The sequence below is a fragment of the Hyla sarda genome, unplaced genomic scaffold, assembly GCF_029499605.1.
Source record: "Hyla sarda isolate aHylSar1 unplaced genomic scaffold, aHylSar1.hap1 scaffold_990, whole genome shotgun sequence".
Lineage (NCBI taxonomy): Eukaryota > Metazoa > Chordata > Amphibia > Anura > Hylidae > Hyla > Hyla sarda.
Window position 1 is genome coordinate 48778 of NW_026611021.1, and position 25946 is coordinate 74723.

A 25946-nucleotide genomic window follows, 5' to 3' on the forward strand; every position below is an offset into this window, starting at 1 on the left:
CTGGCAGCCTCCCTGACAGCAAGCAGTGATAGTGCCCATGAAGGGGACCTTGTTGGGCCCGCCCCTTTCACGGTTATCGCTTCTCGGCCTTTTGGCTAAGATCAAGTGTAGTATCTGTTCTTATCAGTTTAATATCTGATACGTCCCCTATCTGGGGACCATATATTAAATGGATTTTTGAGAACGGGGGCCGATTTCGAAGCTTGCTTCCGTCGCCCTATGCATTGACCCGATATGGCAGTATCTTCGGGTACAGTGCACCACCCCCTTACAGGGTTAAAAAGAAAGATTCCTACTTTCATTGCTACCTGCTTGCTGGCTAGCCAGCTAGCCAGCCCTGTGGGCCTTGCTGCTGCTGCTGCAGCCAAAAAACAAAAGGTGGTGCTGCTGCTGCTTCTGCTGCTTCTGCTTGTGTCTGGCCGCTGTTGGAGCGTCCAGGCACAGGACTTCTGCTGCTGCTGACTAAATGGCCTCCTTAATTGGATCATTTGAGTAGCCAGCACACCTGTGCAGGTAGGGCATGACATGATAGGCAGCTGCCTTGATAGCGGGTGGGTGCTGAATGTTCCTAATTGACAAAATAAGATTAATGCTTATGAAGAAATATAAAATCTCATCCCTTCCCCAATATCGCGCCACACCCCTACCCCTTAATTCCCTGGTTGAACTTGATGGACATATGTCTTTTTTCGACCGTACTAACTATGTAACTATGTAACATAACATGGGGGGGTCTCCTGGCTGTTCACACAGGTGTGTCATTGCTGTACATTGACCATGCATTGCTTCTGTGGTATTGCAAAGGCAAAGACAAATGCTTCCAGCCATCCATTGCACTAATGGATTGGTCATCAGCTGGCTGTCTATGTCCCGCATCAATATAGACCAAAGTACAGAGGGTTAGGCTATGCTATAGTGCACCTACCTGATGCATCAGAAGGTGCGAGGCCCTTGCTAAATTCTGTGCACAGACTTTGAGATCTATGCTTTAGACTGTATCTAAACCTGCTCCAACATGGACTGACATTCTGGCCTACTTTCAGCCGATGCGACTTGTCTGTCGCTGAACAGTCGCTTTTTATGTATTCAGCACCTATGTATAATGTTGTAAAAATGCTCTAGAAGCTAAAGTCGCAGAAATGTCACACATATTTGGCCTGCAACTTTCTGTGCGACAAATTCAGACAGGAAAAATCAGTATAAATCCTTAGAAAATTATCCCCCAGTGTCTCCATCTGCTGGCGGTATTGAATAAGCATTGCTGCACTGATGGGGTATGCATTAGACGAAAAAAAAGAAGAAAAAGAAGAATAATACGCCCAGAAAAGAGGCGAAAAGGAGAAAAACGTAAAAAAACGTGAAAAAAAAGTAAGAGGAAGAGAAGGGAAAAAAAGGTGGAAATGGGTTTAAAAGTGATTTCGGCGGAGAAATATATATATATATATATATATATATATATATATATATATATATATATATATATACATACGCGCACACACACACATATATATAAACGTATTCTCCGTTGAGATATTGCAGCCGCTGCTGTGTCCAGGCCCAGGAGCCTTAGCACTGTGCTGTGATGTCACTCAATACCACTGACATCACTAGGTGTAAACAACATCTCTCCTTTGCTGTGTATGTGACTATGGAGCTGTTTGGTGATGTCGTCTATTATGGCCTTCATAGAAGCAACAGGAGATTGTTGCATCCATCTAGAACCCTCAGAACTACAGTGCTATGATGTCACTCACTTCCACAGGCCTTGCAGAGTGTAAACAACAACAACCCAGCTTTGTTGTGTATGTAACCATAGGGATTGTGATGTCACCTAGAACCTTCACAGCAGCGACAGCTTTATGAGGAGCATCAGCACTGCTCTGCCTGAGCAGAACCATCACCGCCATAGGTTGTCAAATAACCCGGATTTAACCCACACAGGTAAGTCCAATGGGGTGCAGGCATGTCCTCTATGCTTACAGCTTCCCGTGGGTGTTGGTTTGATACCGTTTGGGGACAGCCAAGGAGGCATCTGCAGGCAACAAAGGTAGGTGTGTGCTTGTGTGTGTGTTTCCTATGCAGATCCTAAGCCCAGTGTCACATGCAAGTAGGAGGAGTAAGAAGGGTTCCTGGCAAATCCGGGTTATGGATTGCATTTAAAAAGGCCCCGTGGGAGTGCAATGGGCCCCTGTCTTGCTGCTTAGCAATAATGGTATGGGTTTAGGTTCTGCTGTGTGTACTGGTGGTTGACTGCCCCCCAGCCCAGAGTGTGCATGGAAAATTGTCTGGCAGCCTCCCTGACAGCAAGCAGTGATAGTGCCCATGAAGGGGACCTTGTTGGGCCCGCCCCTTTCACGGTTATCGCTTCTCGGCCTTTTGGCTAAGATCAAGTGTAGTATCTGTTCTTATCAGTTTAATATCTGATACGTCCCCTATCTGGGGACCATATATTAAATGGATTTTTGAGAACGGGGGCCGATTTCGAAGCTTGCTTCCGTCGCCCTATGCATTGACCCGATATGGCAGTATCTTCGGGTACAGTGCACCACCCCCTTACAGGGTTAAAAAGAAAGATTCCTACTTTCATTGCTACCTGCTTGCTGGCTAGCCAGCTAGCCAGCCCTGTGGGCCTTGCTGCTGCTGCTGCTGCTGCTGCAGCCAAAAAACAAAAGGTGGTGCTGCTGCTGCTTCTGCTGCTTCTGCTTGTGTCTGGCCGCTGTTGGAGCATCCAGGCACAGGACTTCTGCTGCTGCTGACTAAATGGCCTCCTTAATTGGATCATTTGAGTAGCCAGCACACCTGTGCAGGTAGGGCATGACATGATAGGCAGCTGCCTTGATAGCGGGTGGGTGCTGAATGTTCCTAATTGACAAAATAAGATTAATGCTTATGAAGAAATATAAAATCTCATCCCTTCCCCAATATCGCGCCACACCCCTACCCCTTAATTCCCTGGTTGAACTTGATGGACATATGTCTTTTTTCGACCGTACTAACTATGTAACTATGTAACATAACATGGGGGGGTCTCCTGGCTGTTCACACAGGTGTGTCATTGCTGTACATTGACCATGCATTGCTTCTGTGGTATTGCAAAGGCAAAGACAAATGCTTCCAGCCATCCATTGCACTAATGGATTGGTCATCAGCTGGCTGTCTATGTCCCGCATCAATATAGACCAAAGTACAGAGGGTTAGGCTATGCTATAGTGCACCTACCTGATGCATCAGAAGGTGCGAGGCCCTTGCTAAATTCTGTGCACAGACTTTGAGATCTATGCTTTAGACTGTATCTAAACCTGCTCCAACATGGACTGACATTCTGGCCTACTTTCAGCCGATGCGACTTGTCTGTCGCTGAACAGTCGCTTTTTATGTATTCAGCACCTATGTATAATGTTGTAAAAATGCTCTAGAAGCTAAAGTCGCAGAAATGTCACACATATTTGGCCTGCAACTTTCTGTGCGACAAATTCAGACAGGAAAAATCAGTATAAATCCTTAGAAAATTATCCCCCAGTGTCTCCATCTGCTGGCGGTATTGAATAAGCATTGCTGCACTGATGGGGTATGCATTAGACGAAAAAAAAGAAGAAAAAGAAGAATAATACGCCCAGAAAAGAGGCGAAAAGGAGAAAAACGTAAAAAAACGTGAAAAAAAAGTAAGAGGAAGAGAAGGGAAAAAAAGGTGGAAATGGGTTTAAAAGTGATTTCGGCGGAGAAATATATATATATATATATATATATATATATATATATATATATATACGCGCACACACACACATATATATAAACGTATTCTCCGTTGAGATATTGCAGCCGCTGCTGTGTCCAGGCCCAGGAGCCTTAGCACTGTGCTGTGATGTCACTCAATACCACTGACATCACTAGGTGTAAACAACATCTCTCCTTTGCTGTGTATGTGACTATGGAGCTGTTTGGTGATGTCGTCTATTATGGCCTTCATAGAAGCAACAGGAGATTGTTGCATCCATCTAGAACCCTCAGAACTACAGTGCTATGATGTCACTCACTTCCACAGGCCTTGCAGAGTGTAAACAACAACAACCCAGCTTTGTTGTGTATGTAACCATAGGGATTGTGATGTCACCTAGAACCTTCACAGCAGCGACAGCTTTATGAGGAGCATCAGCACTGCTCTGCCTGAGCAGAACCATCACCGCCATAGGTTGTCAAATAACCCGGATTTAACCCACACAGGTAAGTCCAATGGGGTGCAGGCATGTCCTCTATGCTTACAGCTTCCCGTGGGTGTTGGTTTGATACCGTTTGGGGACAGTCAAGGAGGCATCTGCAGGCAACAAAGGTAGGTGTGTGCTTGTGTGTGTGTTTCCTATGCAGATCCTAAGCCCAGTGTCACATGCAAGTAGGAGGAGTAAGAAGGGTTCCTGGCAAATCCGGGTTATGGATTGCATTTAAAAAGGCCCCGTGGGAGTGCAATGGGCCCCTGTCTTGCTGCTTAGCAATAATGGTATGGGTTTAGGTTCTGCTGTGTGTACTGGTGGTTGACTGCCCCCCAGCCCAGAGTGTGCATGGAAAATTGTCTGGCAGCCTCCCTGACAGCAAGCAGTGATAGTGCCCATGAAGGGGACCTTGTTGGGCCCGCCCCTTTCACGGTTATCGCTTCTCGGCCTTTTGGCTAAGATCAAGTGTAGTATCTGTTCTTATCAGTTTAATATCTGATACGTCCCCTATCTGGGGACCATATATTAAATGGATTTTTGAGAACGGGGGCCGATTTCGAAGCTTGCTTCCGTCGCCCTATGCATTGACCCGATATGGCAGTATCTTCGGGTACAGTGCACCACCCCCTTACAGGGTTAAAAAGAAAGATTCCTACTTTCATTGCTACCTGCTTGCTGGCTAGCCAGCTAGCCAGCCCTGTGGGCCTTGCTGCTGCTGCTGCTGCAGCCAAAAAACAAAAGGTGGTGCTGCTGCTGCTTCTGCTGCTTCTGCTTGTGTCTGGCCGCTGTTGGAGCGTCCAGGCACAGGACTTCTGCTGCTGCTGACTAAATGGCCTCCTTAATTGGATCATTTGAGTAGCCAGCACACCTGTGCAGGTAGGGCATGACATGATAGGCAGCTGCCTTGATAGCGGGTGGGTGCTGAATGTTCCTAATTGACAAAATAAGATTAATGCTTATGAAGAAATATAAAATCTCATCCCTTCCCCAATATCGCGCCACACCCCTACCCCTTAATTCCCTGGTTGAACTTGATGGACATATGTCTTTTTTCGACCGTACTAACTATGTAACTATGTAACATAACATGGGGGGGTCTCCTGGCTGTTCACACAGGTGTGTCATTGCTGTACATTGACCATGCATTGCTTCTGTGGTATTGCAAAGGCAAAGACAAATGCTTCCAGCCATCCATTGCACTAATGGATTGGTCATCAGCTGGCTGTCTATGTCCCGCATCAATATAGACCAAAGTACAGAGGGTTAGGCTATGCTATAGTGCACCTACCTGATGCATCAGAAGGTGCGAGGCCCTTGCTAAATTCTGTGCACAGACTTTGAGATCTATGCTTTAGACTGTATCTAAACCTGCTCCAACATGGACTGACATTCTGGCCTACTTTCAGCCGATGCGACTTGTCTGTCGCTGAACAGTCGCTTTTTATGTATTCAGCACCTATGTATAATGTTGTAAAAATGCTCTAGAAGCTAAAGTCGCAGAAATGTCACACATATTTGGCCTGCAACTTTCTGTGCGACAAATTCAGACAGGAAAAATCAGTATAAATCCTTAGAAAATTATCCCCCAGTGTCTCCATCTGCTGGCGGTATTGAATAAGCATTGCTGCACTGATGGGGTATGCATTAGACGAAAAAAAAGAAGAAAAAGAAGAATAATACGCCCAGAAAAGAGGCGAAAAGGAGAAAAACGTAAAAAAACGTGAAAAAAAAGTAAGAGGAAGAGAAGGGAAAAAAAGGTGGAAATGGGTTTAAAAGTGATTTCGGCGGAGAAATATATATATATATATATATATATATATATATATATATATATATACGCGCACACACACACATATATATAAACGTATTCTCCGTTGAGATATTGCAGCCGCTGCTGTGTCCAGGCCCAGGAGCCTTAGCACTGTGCTGTGATGTCACTCAATACCACTGACATCACTAGGTGTAAACAACATCTCTCCTTTGCTGTGTATGTGACTATGGAGCTGTTTGGTGATGTCGTCTATTATGGCCTTCATAGAAGCAACAGGAGATTGTTGCATCCATCTAGAACCCTCAGAACTACAGTGCTATGATGTCACTCACTTCCACAGGCCTTGCAGAGTGTAAACAACAACAACCCAGCTTTGTTGTGTATGTAACCATAGGGATTGTGATGTCACCTAGAACCTTCACAGCAGCGACAGCTTTATGAGGAGCATCAGCACTGCTCTGCCTGAGCAGAACCATCACCGCCATAGGTTGTCAAATAACCCGGATTTAACCCACACAGGTAAGTCCAATGGGGTGCAGGCATGTCCTCTATGCTTACAGCTTCCCGTGGGTGTTGGTTTGATACCGTTTGGGGACAGCCAAGGAGGCATCTGCAGGCAACAAAGGTAGGTGTGTGCTTGTGTGTGTGTTTCCTATGCAGATCCTAAGCCCAGTGTCACATGCAAGTAGGAGGAGTAAGAAGGGTTCCTGGCAAATCCGGGTTATGGATTGCATTTAAAAAGGCCCCGTGGGAGTGCAATGGGCCCCTGTCTTGCTGCTTAGCAATAATGGTATGGGTTTAGGTTCTGCTGTGTGTACTGGTGGTTGACTGCCCCCCAGCCCAGAGTGTGCATGGAAAATTGTCTGGCAGCCTCCCTGACAGCAAGCAGTGATAGTGCCCATGAAGGGGACCTTGTTGGGCCCGCCCCTTTCACGGTTATCGCTTCTCGGCCTTTTGGCTAAGATCAAGTGTAGTATCTGTTCTTATCAGTTTAATATCTGATACGTCCCCTATCTGGGGACCATATATTAAATGGATTTTTGAGAACGGGGGCCGATTTCGAAGCTTGCTTCCGTCGCCCTATGCATTGACCCGATATGGCAGTATCTTCGGGTACAGTGCACCACCCCCTTACAGGGTTAAAAAGAAAGATTCCTACTTTCATTGCTACCTGCTTGCTGGCTAGCCAGCTAGCCAGCCCTGTGGGCCTTGCTGCTGCTGCTGCTGCTGCAGCCAAAAAACAAAAGGTGGTGCTGCTGCTGCTTCTGCTGCTTCTGCTTGTGTCTGGCCGCTGTTGGAGCGTCCAGGCACAGGACTTCTGCTGCTGCTGACTAAATGGCCTCCTTAATTGGATCATTTGAGTAGCCAGCACACCTGTGCAGGTAGGGCATGACATGATAGGCAGCTGCCTTGATAGCGGGTGGGTGCTGAATGTTCCTAATTGACAAAATAAGATTAATGCTTATGAAGAAATATAAAATCTCATCCCTTCCCCAATATCGCGCCACACCCCTACCCCTTAATTCCCTGGTTGAACTTGATGGACATATGTCTTTTTTCGACCGTACTAACTATGTAACTATGTAACATAACATGGGGGGGTCTCCTGGCTGTTCACACAGGTGTGTCATTGCTGTACATTGACCATGCATTGCTTCTGTGGTATTGCAAAGGCAAATACAAATGCTTCCAGCCATCCATTGCACTAATGGATTGGTCATCAGCTGGCTGTCTATGTCCCGCATCAATATAGACCAAAGTACAGAGGGTTAGGCTATGCTATAGTGCACCTACCTGATGCATCAGAAGGTGCGAGGCCCTTGCTAAATTCTGTGCACAGACTTTGAGATCTATGCTTTAGACTGTATCTAAACCTGCTCCAACATGGACTGACATTCTGGCCTACTTTCAGCCGATGCGACTTGTCTGTCGCTGAACAGTCGCTTTTTATGTATTCAGCACCTATGTATAATGTTGTAAAAATGCTCTAGAAGCTAAAGTCGCAGAAATGTCACACATATTTGGCCTGCAACTTTCTGTGCGACAAATTCAGACAGGAAAAATCAGTATAAATCCTTAGAAAATTATCCCCCAGTGTCTCCATCTGCTGGCGGTATTGAATAAGCATTGCTGCACTGATGGGGTATGCATTAGACGAAAAAAAAGAAGAAAAAGAAGAATAATACGCCCAGAAAAGAGGCGAAAAGGAGAAAAACGTAAAAAAACGTGAAAAAAAAGTAAGAGGAAGAGAAGGGAAAAAAAGGTGGAAATGGGTTTAAAAGTGATTTCGGCGGAGAAATATATATATATATATATATATATATATATATATATACGCGCACACACACACATATATATAAACGTATTCTCCGTTGAGATATTGCAGCCGCTGCTGTGTCCAGGCCCAGGAGCCTTAGCACTGTGCTGTGATGTCACTCAATACCACTGACATCACTAGGTGTAAACAACATCTCTCCTTTGCTGTGTATGTGACTATGGAGCTGTTTGGTGATGTCGTCTATTACGGCCTTCATAGAAGCAACAGGAGATTGTTGCATCCATCTAGAACCCTCAGAACTACAGTGCTATGATGTCACTCACTTCCACAGGCCTTGCAGAGTGTAAACAACAACAACCCAGCTTTGTTGTGTATGTAACCATAGGGATTGTGATGTCACCTAGAACCTTCACAGCAGCGACAGCTTTATGAGGAGCATCAGCACTGCTCTGCCTGAGCAGAACCATCACCGCCATAGGTTGTCAAATAACCCGGATTTAACCCACACAGGTAAGTCCAATGGGGTGCAGGCATGTCCTCTATGCTTACAGCTTCCCGTGGGTGTTGGTTTGATACCGTTTGGGGACAGCCAAGGAGGCATCTGCAGGCAACAAAGGTAGGTGTGTGCTTGTGTGTGTGTTTCCTATGCAGATCCTAAGCCCAGTGTCACATGCAAGTAGGAGGAGTAAGAAGGGTTCCTGGCAAATCCGGGTTATGGATTGCATTTAAAAAGGCCCCGTGGGAGTGCAATGGGCCCCTGTCTTGCTGCTTAGCAATAATGGTATGGGTTTAGGTTCTGCTGTGTGTACTGGTGGTTGACTGCCCCCCAGCCCAGAGTGTGCATGGAAAATTGTCTGGCAGCCTCCCTGACAGCAAGCAGTGATAGTGCCCATGAAGGGGACCTTGTTGGGCCCGCCCCTTTCACGGTTATCGCTTCTCGGCCTTTTGGCTAAGATCAAGTGTAGTATCTGTTCTTATCAGTTTAATATCTGATACGTCCCCTATCTGGGGACCATATATTAAATGGATTTTTGAGAACGGGGGCCGATTTCGAAGCTTGCTTCCGTCGCCCTATGCATTGACCCGATATGGCAGTATCTTCGGGTACAGTGCACCACCCCCTTACAGGGTTAAAAAGAAAGATTCCTACTTTCATTGCTACCTGCTTGCTGGCTAGCCAGCTAGCCAGCCCTGTGGGCCTTGCTGCTGCTGCTGCTGCTGCAGCCAAAAAACAAAAGGTGGTGCTGCTGCTGCTTCTGCTGCTTCTGCTTGTGTCTGGCCGCTGTTGGAGCGTCCAGGCACAGGACTTCTGCTGCTGCTGACTAAATGGCCTCCTTAATTGGATCATTTGAGTAGCCAGCACACCTGTGCAGGTAGGGCATGACATGATAGGCAGCTGCCTTGATAGCGGGTGGGTGCTGAATGTTCCTAATTGACAAAATAAGATTAATGCTTATGAAGAAATATAAAATCTCATCCCTTCCCCAATATCGCGCCACACCCCTACCCCTTAATTCCCTGGTTGAACTTGATGGACATATGTCTTTTTTCGACCGTACTAACTATGTAACTATGTAACATAACATGGGGGGGTCTCCTGGCTGTTCACACAGGTGTGTCATTGCTGTACATTGACCATGCATTGCTTCTGTGGTATTGCAAAGGCAAAGACAAATGCTTCCAGCCATCCATTGCACTAATGGATTGGTCATCAGCTGGCTGTCTATGTCCCGCATCAATATAGACCAAAGTACAGAGGGTTAGGCTATGCTATAGTGCACCTACCTGATGCATCAGAAGGTGCGAGGCCCTTGCTAAATTCTGTGCACAGACTTTGAGATCTATGCTTTAGACTGTATCTAAACCTGCTCCAACATGGACTGACATTCTGGCCTACTTTCAGCCGATGCGACTTGTCTGTCGCTGAACAGTCGCTTTTTATGTATTCAGCACCTATGTATAATGTTGTAAAAATGCTCTAGAAGCTAAAGTCGCAGAAATGTCACACATATTTGGCCTGCAACTTTCTGTGCGACAAATTCAGACAGGAAAAATCAGTATAAATCCTTAGAAAATTATCCCCCAGTGTCTCCATCTGCTGGCGGTATTGAATAAGCATTGCTGCACTGATGGGGTATGCATTAGACGAAAAAAAAGAAGAAAAAGAAGAATAATACGCCCAGAAAAGAGGCGAAAAGGAGAAAAACGTAAAAAAACGTGAAAAAAAAGTAAGAGGAAGAGAAGGGAAAAAAAGGTGGAAATGGGTTTAAAAGTGATTTCGGCGGAGAATATATATATATATATATATATATATATATATATATATATATATACGCGCACACACACACATATATATAAACGTATTCTCCGTTGAGATATTGCAGCCGCTGCTGTGTCCAGGCCCAGGAGCCTTAGCACTGTGCTGTGATGTCACTCAATACCACTGACATCACTAGGTGTAAACAACATCTCTCCTTTGCTGTGTATGTGACTATGGAGCTGTTTGGTGATGTCGTCTATTATGGCCTTCATAGAAGCAACAGGAGATTGTTGCATCCATCTAGAACCCTCAGAACTACAGTGCTATGATGTCACTCACTTCCACAGGCCTTGCAGAGTGTAAACAACAACAACCCAGCTTTGTTGTGTATGTAACCATAGGGATTGTGATGTCACCTAGAACCTTCACAGCAGCGACAGCTTTATGAGGAGCATCAGCACTGCTCTGCCTGAGCAGAACCATCACCGCCATAGGTTGTCAAATAACCCGGATTTAACCCACACAGGTAAGTCCAATGGGGTGCAGGCATGTCCTCTATGCTTACAGCTTCCCGTGGGTGTTGGTTTGATACCGTTTGGGGACAGCCAAGGAGGCATCTGCAGGCAACAAAGGTAGGTGTGTGCTTGTGTGTGTGTTTCCTATGCAGATCCTAAGCCCAGTGTCACATGCAAGTAGGAGGAGTAAGAAGGGTTCCTGGCAAATCCGGGTTATGGATTGCATTTAAAAAGGCCCCGTGGGAGTGCAATGGGCCCCTGTCTTGCTGCTTAGCAATAATGGTATGGGTTTAGGTTCTGCTGTGTGTACTGGTGGTTGACTGCCCCCCAGCCCAGAGTGTGCATGGAAAATTGTCTGGCAGCCTCCCTGACAGCAAGCAGTGATAGTGCCCATGAAGGGGACCTTGTTGGGCCCGCCCCTTTCACGGTTATCGCTTCTCGGCCTTTTGGCTAAGATCAAGTGTAGTATCTGTTCTTATCAGTTTAATATCTGATACGTCCCCTATCTGGGGACCATATATTAAATGGATTTTTGAGAACGGGGGCCGATTTCGAAGCTTGCTTCCGTCGCCCTATGCATTGACCCGATATGGCAGTATCTTCGGGTACAGTGCACCACCCCCTTACAGGGTTAAAAAGAAAGATTCCTACTTTCATTGCTACCTGCTTGCTGGCTAGCCAGCTAGCCAGCCCTGTGGGCCTTGCTGCTGCTGCTGCTGCTGCAGCCAAAAAACAAAAGGTGGTGCTGCTGCTGCTTCTGCTGCTTCTGCTTGTGTCTGGCCGCTGTTGGAGCGTCCAGGCACAGGACTTCTGCTGCTGCTGACTAAATGGCCTCCTTAATTGGATCATTTGAGTAGCCAGCACACCTGTGCAGGTAGGGCATGACATGATAGGCAGCTGCCTTGATAGCGGGTGGGTGCTGAATGTTCCTAATTGACAAAATAAGATTAATGCTTATGAAGAAATATAAAATCTCATCCCTTCCCCAATATCGCGCCACACCCCTACCCCTTAATTCCCTGGTTGAACTTGATGGACATATGTCTTTTTTCGACCGTACTAACTATGTAACTATGTAACATAACATGGGGGGGTCTCCTGGCTGTTCACACAGGTGTGTCATTGCTGTACATTGACCATGCATTGCTTCTGTGGTATTGCAAAGGCAAAGACAAATGCTTCCAGCCATCCATTGCACTAATGGATTGGTCATCAGCTGGCTGTCTATGTCCCGCATCAATATAGACCAAAGTACAGAGGGTTAGGCTATGCTATAGTGCACCTACCTGATGCATCAGAAGGTGCGAGGCCCTTGCTAAATTCTGTGCACAGACTTTGAGATCTATGCTTTAGACTGTATCTAAACCTGCTCCAACATGGACTGACATTCTGGCCTACTTTCAGCCGATGCGACTTGTCTGTCGCTGAACAGTCGCTTTTTTATGTATTCAGCACCTATGTATAATGTTGTAAAAATGCTCTAGAAGCTAAAGTCGCAGAAATGTCACACATATTTGGCCTGCAACTTTCTGTGCGACAAATTCAGACAGGAAAAATCAGTATAAATCCTTAGAAAATTATCCCCCAGTGTCTCCATCTGCTGGCGGTATTGAATAAGCATTGCTGCACTGATGGGGTATGCATTAGACGAAAAAAAAGAAGAAAAAGAAGAATAATACGCCCAGAAAAGAGGCGAAAAGGAGAAAAACGTAAAAAAACGTGAAAAAAAAGTAAGAGGAAGAGAAGGGAAAAAAAGGTGGAAATGGGTTTAAAAGTGATTTCGGCGGAGAAATATATATATATATATATATATATATATATATATATATATATACGCGCACACACACACATATATATAAACGTATTCTCCGTTGAGATATTGCAGCCGCTGCTGTGTCCAGGCCCAGGAGCCTTAGCACTGTGCTGTGATGTCACTCAATACCACTGACATCACTAGGTGTAAACAACATCTCTCCTTTGCTGTGTATGTGACTATGGAGCTGTTTGGTGATGTCGTCTATTATGGCCTTCATAGAAGCAACAGGAGATTGTTGCATCCATCTAGAACCCTCAGAACTACAGTGCTATGATGTCACTCACTTCCACAGGCCTTGCAGAGTGTAAACAACAACAACCCAGCTTTGTTGTGTATGTAACCATAGGGATTGTGATGTCACCTAGAACCTTCACAGCAGCGACAGCTTTATGAGGAGCATCAGCACTGCTCTGCCTGAGCAGAACCATCACCGCCATAGGTTGTCAAATAACCCGGATTTAACCCACACAGGTAAGTCCAATGGGGTGCAGGCATGTCCTCTATGCTTACAGCTTCCCGTGGGTGTTGGTTTGATACCGTTTGGGGACAGCCAAGGAGGCATCTGCAGGCAACAAAGGTAGGTGTGTGCTTGTGTGTCTGTTTCCTATGCAGATCCTAAGCCCAGTGTCACATGCAAGTAGGAGGAGTAAGAAGGGTTCCTGGCAAATCCGGGTTATGGATTGCATTTAAAAAGGCCCCGTGGGAGTGCAATGGGCCCCTGTCTTGCTGCTTAGCAATAATGGTATGGGTTTAGGTTCTGCTGTGTGTACTGGTGGTTGACTGCCCCCCAGCCCAGAGTGTGCATGGAAAATTGTCTGGCAGCCTCCCTGACAGCAAGCAGTGATAGTGCCCATGAAGGGGACCTTGTTGGGCCCGCCCCTTTCACGGTTATCGCTTCTCGGCCTTTTGGCTAAGATCAAGTGTAGTATCTGTTCTTATCAGTTTAATATCTGATACGTCCCCTATCTGGGGACCATATATTAAATGGATTTTTGAGAACGGGGGCCGATTTCGAAGCTTGCTTCCGTCGCCCTATGCATTGACCCGATATGGCAGTATCTTCGGGTACAGTGCACCACCCCCTTACAGGGTTAAAAAGAAAGATTCCTACTTTCATTGCTACCTGCTTGCTGGCTAGCCAGCTAGCCAGCCCTGTGGGCCTTGCTGCTGCTGCTGCTGCTGCAGCCAAAAAACAAAAGGTGGTGCTGCTGCTGCTTCTGCTGCTTCTGCTTGTGTCTGGCCGCTGTTGGAGCGTCCAGGCACAGGACTTCTGCTGCTGCTGACTAAATGGCCTCCTTAATTGGATCATTTGAGTAGCCAGCACACCTGTGCAGGTAGGGCATGACATGATAGGCAGCTGCCTTGATAGCGGGTGGGTGCTGAATGTTCCTAATTGACAAAATAAGATTAATGCTTATGAAGAAATATAAAATCTCATCCCTTCCCCAATATCGCGCCACACCCCTACCCCTTAATTCCCTGGTTGAACTTGATGGACATATGTCTTTTTTCGACCGTACTAACTATGTAACTATGTAACATAACATGGGGGGGTCTCCTGGCTGTTCACACAGGTGTGTCATTGCTGTACATTGACCATGCATTGCTTCTGTGGTATTGCAAAGGCAAAGACAAATGCTTCCAGCCATCCATTGCACTAATGGATTGGTCATCAGCTGGCTGTCTATGTCCCGCATCAATATAGACCAAAGTACAGAGGGTTAGGCTATGCTATAGTGCACCTACCTGATGCATCAGAAGGTGCGAGGCCCTTGCTAAATTCTGTGCACAGACTTTGAGATCTATGCTTTAGACTGTATCTAAACCTGCTCCAACATGGACTGACATTCTGGCCTACTTTCAGCCGATGCGACTTGTCTGTCGCTGAACAGTCGCTTTTTATGTATTCAGCACCTATGTATAATGTTGTAAAAATGCTCTAGAAGCTAAAGTCGCAGAAATGTCACACATATTTGGCCTGCAACTTTCTGTGCGACAAATTCAGACAGGAAAAATCAGTATAAATCCTTAGAAAATTATCCCCCAGTGTCTCCATCTGCTGGCGGTATTGAATAAGCATTGCTGCACTGATGGGGTATGCATTAGACGAAAAAAAAGAAGAAAAAGAAGAATAATACGCCCAGAAAAGAGGCGAAAAGGAGAAAAACGTAAAAAAACGTGAAAAAAAAGTAAGAGGAAGAGAAGGGAAAAAAAGGTGGAAATGGGTTTAAAAGTGATTTCGGCGGAGAAATATATATATATATATATATATATATATATATATATATATATATACGCGCACACACACACATATATATAAACGTATTCTCCGTTGAGATATTGCAGCCGCTGCTGTGTCCAGGCCCAGGAGCCTTAGCACTGTGCTGTGATGTCACTCAATACCACTGACATCACTAGGTGTAAACAACATCTCTCCTTTGCTGTGTATGTGACTATGGAGCTGTTTGGTGATGTCGTCTATTATGGCCTTCATAGAAGCAACAGGAGATTGTTGCATCCATCTAGAACCCTCAGAACTACAGTGCTATGATGTCACTCACTTCCACAGGCCTTGCAGAGTGTAAACAACAACAACCCAGCTTTGTTGTGTATGTAACCATAGGGATTGTGATGTCACCTAGAACCTTCACAGCAGCGACAGCTTTATGAGGAGCATCAGCACTGCTCTGCCTGAGCAGAACCATCACCGCCATAGGTTGTCAAATAACCCGGATTTAACCCACACAGGTAAGTCCAATGGGGTGCAGGCATGTCCTCTATGCTTACAGCTTCCCGTGGGTGTTGGTTTGATACCGTTTGGGGACAGCCAAGGAGGCATCTGCAGGCAACAAAGGTAGGTGTGTGCTTGTGTGTGTGTTTCCTATGCAGATCCTAAGCCCAGTGTCACATGCAAGTAGGAGGAGTAAGAAGGGTTCCTGGCAAATCCGGGTTATGGATTGCATTTAAAAAGGCCCCGTGGGAAATTAATGCTTATGAAGAAATATAAAATCTCATCCCTTCCCCAATATCGCGCCACACCCCTACCCCTTAATTCCCTGGTTGAACTTGATGGACATATGTCTTTTTTCGACCGTACTAACTATGTAACTATGTAACATAACATGGGGGGGTCTCCTGGCTGTTCACACAGGTGTGTCATTGCTGTACATTGACCATGCATTGCTTCTGTGGTATTGCAAAGGCAAAGACAAATGCTTCCAGCCATCCATTGCACTAATGGATTGGTCATCAGCTGGCTGTCTATGTCCCGCATCAATATAGACCAAAGTACAGAGGGTTAGGCTATGCTATTGTGCACCTACCTGATGCATCAGAAGGTGCGAGGCCCTTGCTAAATTCTGTGCACAGACTTTGAGATCTATGCTTTAGACTGTATCTAAACCTGCTCCAACATGGACTGACATTCTGGCCTACTTTCAGCCGATGCGACTTGTCTGTCGCTGAACAGTCGCTTTTTATGTATTCAGCACCTATGTATAATGTTGTAAAAATGCTCTAGAAGCTAAAGTCGCAGAAATGTCACACATATTTGGCCTGCAACTTTCTGTGCGACAAATTCAGACAGGAAAAATCAGTATAAATCCTTAGAAAATTATCCCCCAGTGTCTCCATCTGCTGGCGGTATTGAATAAGCATTGCTGCACTGATGGGGTATGCATTAGACGAAAAAAAAGAAGAAAAAGAAGAATAATACGCCCAGAAAAGAGGCGAAAAGGAGAAAAACGTAAAAAAACGTGAAAAAAAAGTAAGAGGAAGAGAAGGGAAAAAAAGGTGGAAATGGGTTTAAAAGTGATTTCGGCGGAGAAATATATATATATATATATATATATATATATATATATATATATATATATACGCGCACACACACACATATATATAAACGTATTCTCCGTTGAGATATTGCAGCCGCTGCTGTGTCCAGGCCCAGGAGCCTTAGCACTGTGCTGTGATGTCACTCAATACCACTGACATCACTAGGTGTAAACAACATCTCTCCTTTGCTGTGTATGTGACTATGGAGCTGTTTGGTGATGTCGTCTATTATGGCCTTCATAGAAGCAACAGGAGATTGTTGCATCCATCTAGAACCCTCAGAACTACAGTGCTATGATGTCACTCACTTCCACAGGCCTTGCAGAGTGTAAACAACAACAACCCAGCTTTGTTGTGTATGTAACCATAGGGATTGTGATGTCACCTAGAACCTTCACAGCAGCGACAGCTTTATGAGGAGCATCAGCACTGCTCTGCCTGAGCAGAACCATCACCGCCATAGGTTGTCAAATAACCCGGATTTAACCCACACAGGTAAGTCCAATGGGGTGCAGGCATGTCCTCTATGCTTACAGCTTCCCGTGGGTGTTGGTTTGATACCGTTTGGGGACAGCCAAGGAGGCATCTGCAGGCAACAAAGGTAGGTGTGTGCTTGTGTGTGTGTTTCCTATGCAGATCCTAAGCCCAGTGTCACATGCAAGTAGGAGGAGTAAGAAGGGTTCCTGGCAAATCCGGGTTATGGATTGCATTTAAAAAGGCCCCGTGGGAGTGCAATGGGCCCCTGTCTTGCTGCTTAGCAATAATGGTATGGGTTTAGGTTCTGCTGTGTGTACTGGTGGTTGACTGCCCCCCAGCCCAGAGTGTGCATGGAAAATTGTCTGGCAGCCTCCCTGACAGCAAGCAGTGATAGTGCCCATGAAGGGGACCTTGTTGGGCCCGCCCCTTTCACGGTTATCGCTTCTCGGCCTTTTGGCTAAGATCAAGTGTAGTATCTGTTCTTATCAGTTTAATATCTGATACGTCCCCTATCTGGGGACCATATATTAAATGGATTTTTGAGAACGGGGGCCGATTTCGAAGCTTGCTTCCGTCGCCCTATGCATTGACCCGATATGGCAGTATCTTCGGGTACAGTGCACCACCCCCTTACAGGGTTAAAAAGAAAGATTCCTACTTTCATTGCTACCTGCTTGCTGGCTAGCCAGCTAGCCAGCCCTGTGGGCCTTGCTGCTGCTGCTGCTGCTGCAGCCAAAAAACAAAAGGTGGTGCTGCTGCTGCTTCTGCTGCTTCTGCTTGTGTCTGGCCGCTGTTGGAGCGTCCAGGCACAGGACTTCTGCTGCTGCTGACTAAATGGCCTCCTTAATTGGATCATTTGAGTAGCCAGCACACCTGTGCAGGTAGGGCATGACATGATAGGCAGCTGCCTTGATAGCGGGTGGGTGCTGAATGTTCCTAATTGACAAAATAAGATTAATGCTTATGAAGAAATATAAAATCTCATCCCTTCCCCAATATCGCGCCACACCCCTACCCCTTAATTCCCTGGTTGAACTTGATGGACATATGTCTTTTTTCGACCGTACTAACTATGTAACTATGTAACATAACATGGGGGGGTCTCCTGGCTGTTCACACAGGTGTGTCATTGCTGTACATTGACCATGCATTGCTTCTGTGGTATTGCAAAGGCAAAGACAAATGCTTCCAGCCATCCATTGCACTAATGGATTGGTCATCAGCTGGCTGTCTATGTCCCGCATCAATATAGACCAAAGTACAGAGGGTTAGGCTATGCTATAGTGCACCTACCTGATGCATCAGAAGGTGCGAGGCCCTTGCTAAATTCTGTGCACAGACTTTGAGATCTATGCTTTAGACTGTATCTAAACCTGCTCCAACATGGACTGACATTCTGGCCTACTTTCAGCCGATGCGACTTGTCTGTCGCTGAACAGTCGCTTTTTATGTATTCAGCACCTATGTATAATGTTGTAAAAATGCTCTAGAAGCTAAAGTCGCAGAAATGTCACACATATTTGGCCTGCAACTTTCTGTGCGACAAATTCAGACAGGAAAAATCAGTATAAATCCTTAGAAAATTATCCCCCAGTGTCTCCATCTGCTGGCGGTATTGAATAAGCATTGCTGCACTGATGGGGTATGCATTAGACGAAAAAAAAGAAGAAAAAGAAGAATAATACGCCCAGAAAAGAGGCGAAAAGGAGAAAAACGTAAAAAAACGTGAAAAAAAAGTAAGAGGAAGAGAAGGGAAAAAAAGGTGGAAATGGGTTTAAAAGTGATTTCGGCGGAGAAATATATATATATATATACGCGCACACACACACATATATATAAACGTATTCTCCGTTGAGATATTGCAGCCGCTGCTGTGTCCAGGCCCAGGAGCCTTAGCACTGTGCTGTGATGTCACTCAATACCACTGACATCACTAGGTGTAAACAACATCTCTCCTTTGCTGTGTATGTGACTATGGAGCTGTTTGGTGATGTCGTCTATTATGGCCTTCATAGAAGCAACAGGAGATTGTTGCATCCATCTAGAACCCTCAGAACTACAGTGCTATGATGTCACTCACTTCCACAGGCCTTGCAGAGTGTAAACAACAACAACCCAGCTTTGTTGTGTATGTAACCATAGGGATTGTGATGTCACCTAGAACCTTCACAGCAGCGACAGCTTTATGAGGAGCATCAGCACTGCTCTGCCTGAGCAGAACCATCACCGCCATAGGTTGTCAAATAACCCGGATTTAACCCACACAGGTAAGTCCAATGGGGTGCAGGCATGTCCTCTATGCTTACAGCTTCCCGTGGGTGTTGGTTTGATACCGTTTGGGGACAGCCAAGGAGGCATCTGCAGGCAACAAAGGTAGGTGTGTGCTTGTGTGTGTGTTTCCTATGCAGATCCTAAGCCCAGTGTCACATGCAAGTAGGAGGAGTAAGAAGGGTTCCTGGCAAATCCGGGTTATGGATTGCATTTAAAAAGGCCCCGTGGGAGTGCAATGGGCCCCTGTCTTGCTGCTTAGCAATAATGGTATGGGTTTAGGTTCTGCTGTGTGTACTGGTGGTTGACTGCCCCCCAGCCCAAAGTGTGCATGGAAAATTGTCTGGCAGCCTCCCTGACAGCAAGCAGTGATAGTGCCCATGAAGGGGACCTTGTTGGGCCCGCCCCTTTCACGGTTATCGCTTCTCGGCCTTTTGGCTAAGATCAAGTGTAGTATCTGTTCTTATCAGTTTAATATCTGATACGTCCCCTATCTGGGGACCATATATTAAATGGATTTTTGAGAACGGGGGCCGATTTCGAAGCTTGCTTCCGTCGCCCTATGCATTGACCCGATATGGCAGTATCTTCGGGTACAGTGCACCACCCCCTTACAGGGTTAAAAAGAAAAATTCCTACTTTCATTGCTACCTGCTTGCTGGCTAGCCAGCTAGCCAGCCCTGTGGGCCTTGCTGCTGCTGCTGCTGCTGCAGCCAAAAAACAAAAGGTGGTGCTGCTGCTGCTTCTGCTGCTTCTGCTTGTGTCTGGCCGCTGTTGGAGCGTCCAGGCACAGGACTTCTGCTGCTGCTGACTAAATGGCCTCCTTAATTGGATCATTTGAGTAGCCAGCACACCTGTGCAGGTAGGGCATGACATGATAGGCAGCTGCCTTGATAGCGGGTGGGTGCTGAATGTTCCTAATTGACAAAATAAGATTAATGCTTATGAAGAAATATAAAATCTCATCCCTTCCCCAATATCGCGCCACACCCCTACCCCTTAATTCCCTGGTTGAACTTGATGGACATATGTCTTTTTTCGACCGTACTAACTATGTAACTATGTAACATAACATGGGGGGGTCTCCTGGCTGTTCACACAGGTGTGTCATTGCTGTACATTGACCATGCATTGCTTCTGTGGTATTGCAAAGGCAAAGACAAATGCTTCCAGCCATCCATTGCACTAATGGATTGGTCATCAGCTGGCTGTCTATGTCCCGCATCAATATAGACCAAAGTACAGAGGGTTAGGCTATGCTATTGTGCACCTACCTGATGCATCAGAAGGTGCGAGGCCCTTGCTAAATTCTGTGCACAGACTTTGAGATCTATACTTTAGACTGTATCTAAACCTGCTCCAACATGGACTGACATTCTGGCCTACTTTCAGCCGATGCGACTTGTCTGTCGCTGAACAGTCGCTTTTTATGTATTCAGCACCTATGTATAATGTTGTAAAAATGCTCTAGAAGCTAAAGTCGCAGAAATGTCACACATATTTGGCCTGCAACTTTCTGTGCGACAAATTCAGACAGGAAAAATCAGTATAAATCCTTAGAAAATTATCCCCCAGTGTCTCCATCTGCTGGCGGTATTGAATAAGCATTGCTGCACTGATGGGGTATGCATTAGACGAAAAAAAAGAAGAAAAAGAAGAATAATACGCCCAGAAAAGAGGCGAAAAGGAGAAAAACGTAAAAAAACGTGAAAAAAAAGTAAGAGGAAGAGAAGGGAAAAAAAGGTGGAAATGGGTTTAAAAGTGATTTCGGCGGAGAAATATATATATATATATATATATATATATATATATATATATATATACGCGCACACACACACATATATATAAACGTATTCTCCGTTGAGATATTGCAGCCGCTGCTGTGTCCAGGCCCAGGAGCCTTAGCACTGTGCTGTGATGTCACTCAATACCACTGACATCACTAGGTGTAAACAACATCTCTCCTTTGCTGTGTATGTGACTATGGAGCTGTTTGGTGATGTCGTCTATTATGGCCTTCATAGAAGCAACAGGAGATTGTTGCATCCATCTAGAACCCTCAGAACTACAGTGCTATGATGTCACTCACTTCCACAGGCCTTGCAGAGTGTAAACAACAACAACCCAGCTTTGTTGTGTATGTAACCATAGGGATTGTGATGTCACCTAGAACCTTCACAGCAGCGACAGCTTTATGAGGAGCATCAGCACTGCTCTGCCTGAGCAGAACCATCACCGCCATAGGTTGTCAAATAACCCGGATTTAACCCACACAGGTAAGTCCAATGGGGTGCAGGCATGTCCTCTATGCTTACAGCTTCCCGTGGGTGTTGGTTTGATACCGTTTGGGGACAGCCAAGGAGGCATCTGCAGGCAACAAAGGTAGGTGTGTGCTTGTGTGTGTGTTTCCTATGCAGATCCTAAGCCCAGTGTCACATGCAAGTAGGAGGAGTAAGAAGGGTTCCTGGCAAATCCGGGTTATGGATTGCATTTAAAAAGGCCCCGTGGGAGTGCAATGGGCCCCTGTCTTGCTGCTTAGCAATAATGGTATGGGTTTAGGTTCTGCTGTGTGTACTGGTGGTTGACTGCCCCCCAGCCCAGAGTGTGCATGGAAAATTGTCTGGCAGCCTCCCTGACAGCAAGCAGTGATAGTGCCCATGAAGGGGACCTTGTTGGGCCCGCCCCTTTCACGGTTATCGCTTCTCGGCCTTTTGGCTAAGATCAAGTGTAGTATCTGTTCTTATCAGTTTAATATCTGATACGTCCCCTATCTGGGGACCATATATTAAATGGATTTTTGAGAACGGGGGCCGATTTCGAAGCTTGCTTCCGTCGCCCTATGCATTGACCCGATATGGCAGTATCTTCGGGTACAGTGCACCACCCCCTTACAGGGTTAAAAAGAAAGATTCCTACTTTCATTGCTACCTGCTTGCTGGCTAGCCAGCTAGCCAGCCCTGTGGGCCTTGCTGCTGCTGCTGCTGCTGCAGCCAAAAAACAAAAGGTGGTGCTGCTGCTGCTTCTGCTGCTTCTGCTTGTGTCTGGCCGCTGTTGGAGCGTCCAGGCACAGGACTTCTGCTGCTGCTGACTAAATGGCCTCCTTAATTGGATCATTTGAGTAGCCAGCACACCTGTGCAGGTAGGGCATGACATGATAGGCAGCTGCCTTGATAGCGGGTGGGTGCTGAATGTTCCTAATTGACAAAATAAGATTAATGCTTATGAAGAAATATAAAATCTCATCCCTTCCCCAATATCGCGCCACACCCCTACCCCTTAATTCCCTGGTTGAACTTGATGGACATATGTCTTTTTTCGACCGTACTAACTATGTAACTATGTAACATAACATGGGGGGGTCTCCTGGCTGTTCACACAGGTGTGTCATTGCTGTACATTGACCATGCATTGCTTCTGTGGTATTGCAAAGGCAAAGACAAATGCTTCCAGCCATCCATTGCACTAATGGATTGGTCATCAGCTGGCTGTCTATGTCCCGCATCAATATAGACCAAAGTACAGAGGGTTAGGCTATGCTATTGTGCACCTACCTGATGCATCAGAAGGTGCGAGGCCCTTGCTAAATTCTGTGCACAGACTTTGAGATCTATGCTTTAGACTGTATCTAAACCTGCTCCAACATGGACTGACATTCTGGCCTACTTTCAGCCGATGCGACTTGTCTGTCGCTGAACAGTCGCTTTTTATGTATTCAGCACCTATGTATAATGTTGTAAAAATGCTCTAGAAGCTAAAGTCGCAGAAATGTCACACATATTTGGCCTGCAACTTTCTGTGCGACAAATTCAGACAGGAAAAATCAGTATAAATCCTTAGAAAATTATCCCCCAGTGTCTCCATCTGCTGGCGGTATTGAATAAGCATTGCTGCACTGATGGGGTATGCATTAGACGAAAAAAAAGAAGAAAAAGAAGAATAATACGCCCAGAAAAGAGGCGAAAAGGAGAAAAACGTAAAAAAACGTGAAAAAAAAGTAAGAGGAAGAGAAGGGAAAAAAAGGTGGAAATGGGTTTAAAAGTGATTTCGGCGGAGAAATATATATATATATATATATATATATATATATATATATATATATATATACGCGCACACACACACATATATATAAACGTATTCTCCGTTGAGATATTGCAGCCGCTGCTGTGTCCAGGCCCAGGAGCCTTAGCACTGTGCTGTGATGTCACTCAATACCACTGACATCACTAGGTGTAAACAACATCTCTCCTTTGCTGTGTATGTGACTATGGAGCTGTTTGGTGATGTCGTCTATTATGGCCTTCATAGAAGCAACAGGAGATTGTTGCATCCATCTAGAACCCTCAGAACTACAGTGCTATGATGTCACTCACTTCCACAGGCCTTGCAGAGTGTAAACAACAACAACCCAGCTTTGTTGTGTATGTAACCATAGGGATTGTGATGTCACCTAGAACCTTCACAGCAGCGACAGCTTTATGAGGAGCATCAGCACTGCTCTGCCTGAGCAGAACCATCACCGCCATAGGTTGTCAAATAACCCGGATTTAACCCACACAGGTAAGTCCAATGGGGTGCAGGCATGTCCTCTATGCTTACAGCTTCCCGTGGGTGTTGGTTTGATACCGTTTGGGGACAGCCAAGGAGGCATCTGCAGGCAACAAAGGTAGGTGTGTGCTTGTGTGTGTGTTTCCTATGCAGATCCTAAGCCCAGTGTCACATGCAAGTAGGAGGAGTAAGAAGGGTTCCTGGCAAATCCGGGTTATGGATTGCATTTAAAAAGGCCCCGTGGGAGTGCAATGGGCCCCTGTCTTGCTGCTTAGCAATAATGGTATGGGTTTAGGTTCTGCTGTGTGTACTGGTGGTTGACTGCCCCCCAGCCCAGAGTGTGCATGGAAAATTGTCTGGCAGCCTCCCTGACAGCAAGCAGTGATAGTGCCCATGAAGGGGACCTTGTTGGGCCCGCCCCTTTCACGGTTATCGCTTCTCGGCCTTTTGGCTAAGATCAAGTGTAGTATCTGTTCTTATCAGTTTAATATCTGATACGTCCCCTATCTGGGGACCATATATTAAATGGATTTTTGAGAACGGGGGCCGATTTCGAAGCTTGCTTCCGTCGCCCTATGCATTGACCCGATATGGCAGTATCTTCGGGTACAGTGCACCACCCCCTTACAGGGTTAAAAAGAAAGATTCCTACTTTCATTGCTACCTGCTTGCTGGCTAGCCAGCTAGCCAGCCCTGTGGGCCTTGCTGCTGCTGCTGCTGCTGCAGCCAAAAAACAAAAGGTGGTGCTGCTGCTGCTTCTGCTGCTTCTGCTTGTGTCTGGCCGCTGTTGGAGCGTCCAGGCACAGGACTTCTGCTGCTGCTGACTAAATGGCCTCCTTAATTGGATCATTTGAGTAGCCAGCACACCTGTGCAGGTAGGGCATGACATGATAGGCAGCTGCCTTGATAGCGGGTGGGTGCTGAATGTTCCTAATTGACAAAATAAGATTAATGCTTATGAAGAAATATAAAATCTCATCCCTTCCCCAATATCGCGCCACACCCCTACCCCTTAATTCCCTGGTTGAACTTGATGGACATATGTCTTTTTTCGACCGTACTAACTATGTAACTATGTAACATAACATGGGGGGGTCTCCTGGCTGTTCACACAGGTGTGTCATTGCTGTACATTGACCATGCATTGCTTCTGTGGTATTGCAAAGGCAAAGACAAATGCTTCCAGCCATCCATTGCACTAATGGATTGGTCATCAGCTGGCTGTCTATGTCCCGCATCAATATAGACCAAAGTACAGAGGGTTAGGCTATGCTATAGTGCACCTACCTGATGCATCAGAAGGTGCGAGGCCCTTGCTAAATTCTGTGCACAGACTTTGAGATCTATGCTTTAGACTGTATCTAAACCTGCTCCAACATGGACTGACATTCTGGCCTACTTTCAGCCGATGCGACTTGTCTGTCGCTGAACAGTCGCTTTTTATGTATTCAGCACCTATGTATAATGTTGTAAAAATGCTCTAGAAGCTAAAGTCGCAGAAATGTCACACATATTTGGCCTGCAACTTTCTGTGCGACAAATTCAGACAGGAAAAATCAGTATAAATCCTTAGAAAATTATCCCCCAGTGTCTCCATCTGCTGGCGGTATTGAATAAGCATTGCTGCACTGATGGGGTATGCATTAGACGAAAAAAAAGAAGAAAAAGAAGAATAATACGCCCAGAAAAGAGGCGAAAAGGAGAAAAACGTAAAAAAACGTGAAAAAAAAGTAAGAGGAAGAGAAGGGAAAAAAAGGTGGAAATGGGTTTAAAAGTGATTTCGGCGGAGAAATATATATATATATATATATATATATATATATATATATATATATACGCGCACACACACACATATATATAAACGTATTCTCCGTTGAGATATTGCAGCCGCTGCTGTGTCCAGGCCCAGGAGCCTTAGCACTGTGCTGTGATGTCACTCAATACCACTGACATCACTAGGTGTAAACAACATCTCTC

The 25946-nt window shown here is 45.8% G+C and overlaps 11 non-coding genes across 11 annotated transcripts; all 11 read left to right on the forward strand.

Annotated features, from left to right (window-relative positions):
- Window positions 1–75: 75 nt before the first annotated feature.
- LOC130351613 (U2 spliceosomal RNA) lies at window positions 76–266 on the forward strand. Its single transcript, XR_008888205.1, has one exon. It is a non-coding gene; the product is annotated as a U2 spliceosomal RNA (small nuclear RNA).
- Window positions 267–2360: 2094 nt separating this feature from the next.
- Window positions 2361–2551, forward strand: LOC130351614 (U2 spliceosomal RNA). The gene has a single exon (XR_008888206.1). It is a non-coding gene; the product is annotated as a U2 spliceosomal RNA (small nuclear RNA).
- A 2089-nt stretch (window positions 2552–4640) lies between these two features.
- Window positions 4641–4831, forward strand: LOC130351615 (U2 spliceosomal RNA). Its single transcript, XR_008888207.1, has one exon. It is a non-coding gene; the product is annotated as a U2 spliceosomal RNA (small nuclear RNA).
- Window positions 4832–6914: 2083 nt separating this feature from the next.
- On the forward strand, window positions 6915–7105 carry LOC130351616 (U2 spliceosomal RNA). The gene has a single exon (XR_008888208.1). It is a non-coding gene; the product is annotated as a U2 spliceosomal RNA (small nuclear RNA).
- A 2078-nt stretch (window positions 7106–9183) lies between these two features.
- LOC130351618 (U2 spliceosomal RNA) lies at window positions 9184–9374 on the forward strand. The gene has a single exon (XR_008888210.1). It is a non-coding gene; the product is annotated as a U2 spliceosomal RNA (small nuclear RNA).
- A 2085-nt stretch (window positions 9375–11459) lies between these two features.
- On the forward strand, window positions 11460–11650 carry LOC130351619 (U2 spliceosomal RNA). The gene has a single exon (XR_008888211.1). It is a non-coding gene; the product is annotated as a U2 spliceosomal RNA (small nuclear RNA).
- Window positions 11651–13735: 2085 nt separating this feature from the next.
- Window positions 13736–13926, forward strand: LOC130351620 (U2 spliceosomal RNA). Its single transcript, XR_008888212.1, has one exon. It is a non-coding gene; the product is annotated as a U2 spliceosomal RNA (small nuclear RNA).
- A 3667-nt stretch (window positions 13927–17593) lies between these two features.
- LOC130351622 (U2 spliceosomal RNA) lies at window positions 17594–17784 on the forward strand. Its single transcript, XR_008888213.1, has one exon. It is a non-coding gene; the product is annotated as a U2 spliceosomal RNA (small nuclear RNA).
- A 2058-nt stretch (window positions 17785–19842) lies between these two features.
- Window positions 19843–20033, forward strand: LOC130351623 (U2 spliceosomal RNA). The gene has a single exon (XR_008888214.1). It is a non-coding gene; the product is annotated as a U2 spliceosomal RNA (small nuclear RNA).
- Window positions 20034–22119: 2086 nt separating this feature from the next.
- Window positions 22120–22310, forward strand: LOC130351624 (U2 spliceosomal RNA). The gene has a single exon (XR_008888215.1). It is a non-coding gene; the product is annotated as a U2 spliceosomal RNA (small nuclear RNA).
- Window positions 22311–24400: 2090 nt separating this feature from the next.
- On the forward strand, window positions 24401–24591 carry LOC130351625 (U2 spliceosomal RNA). Its single transcript, XR_008888216.1, has one exon. It is a non-coding gene; the product is annotated as a U2 spliceosomal RNA (small nuclear RNA).
- Window positions 24592–25946: the final 1355 nt, after the last annotated feature.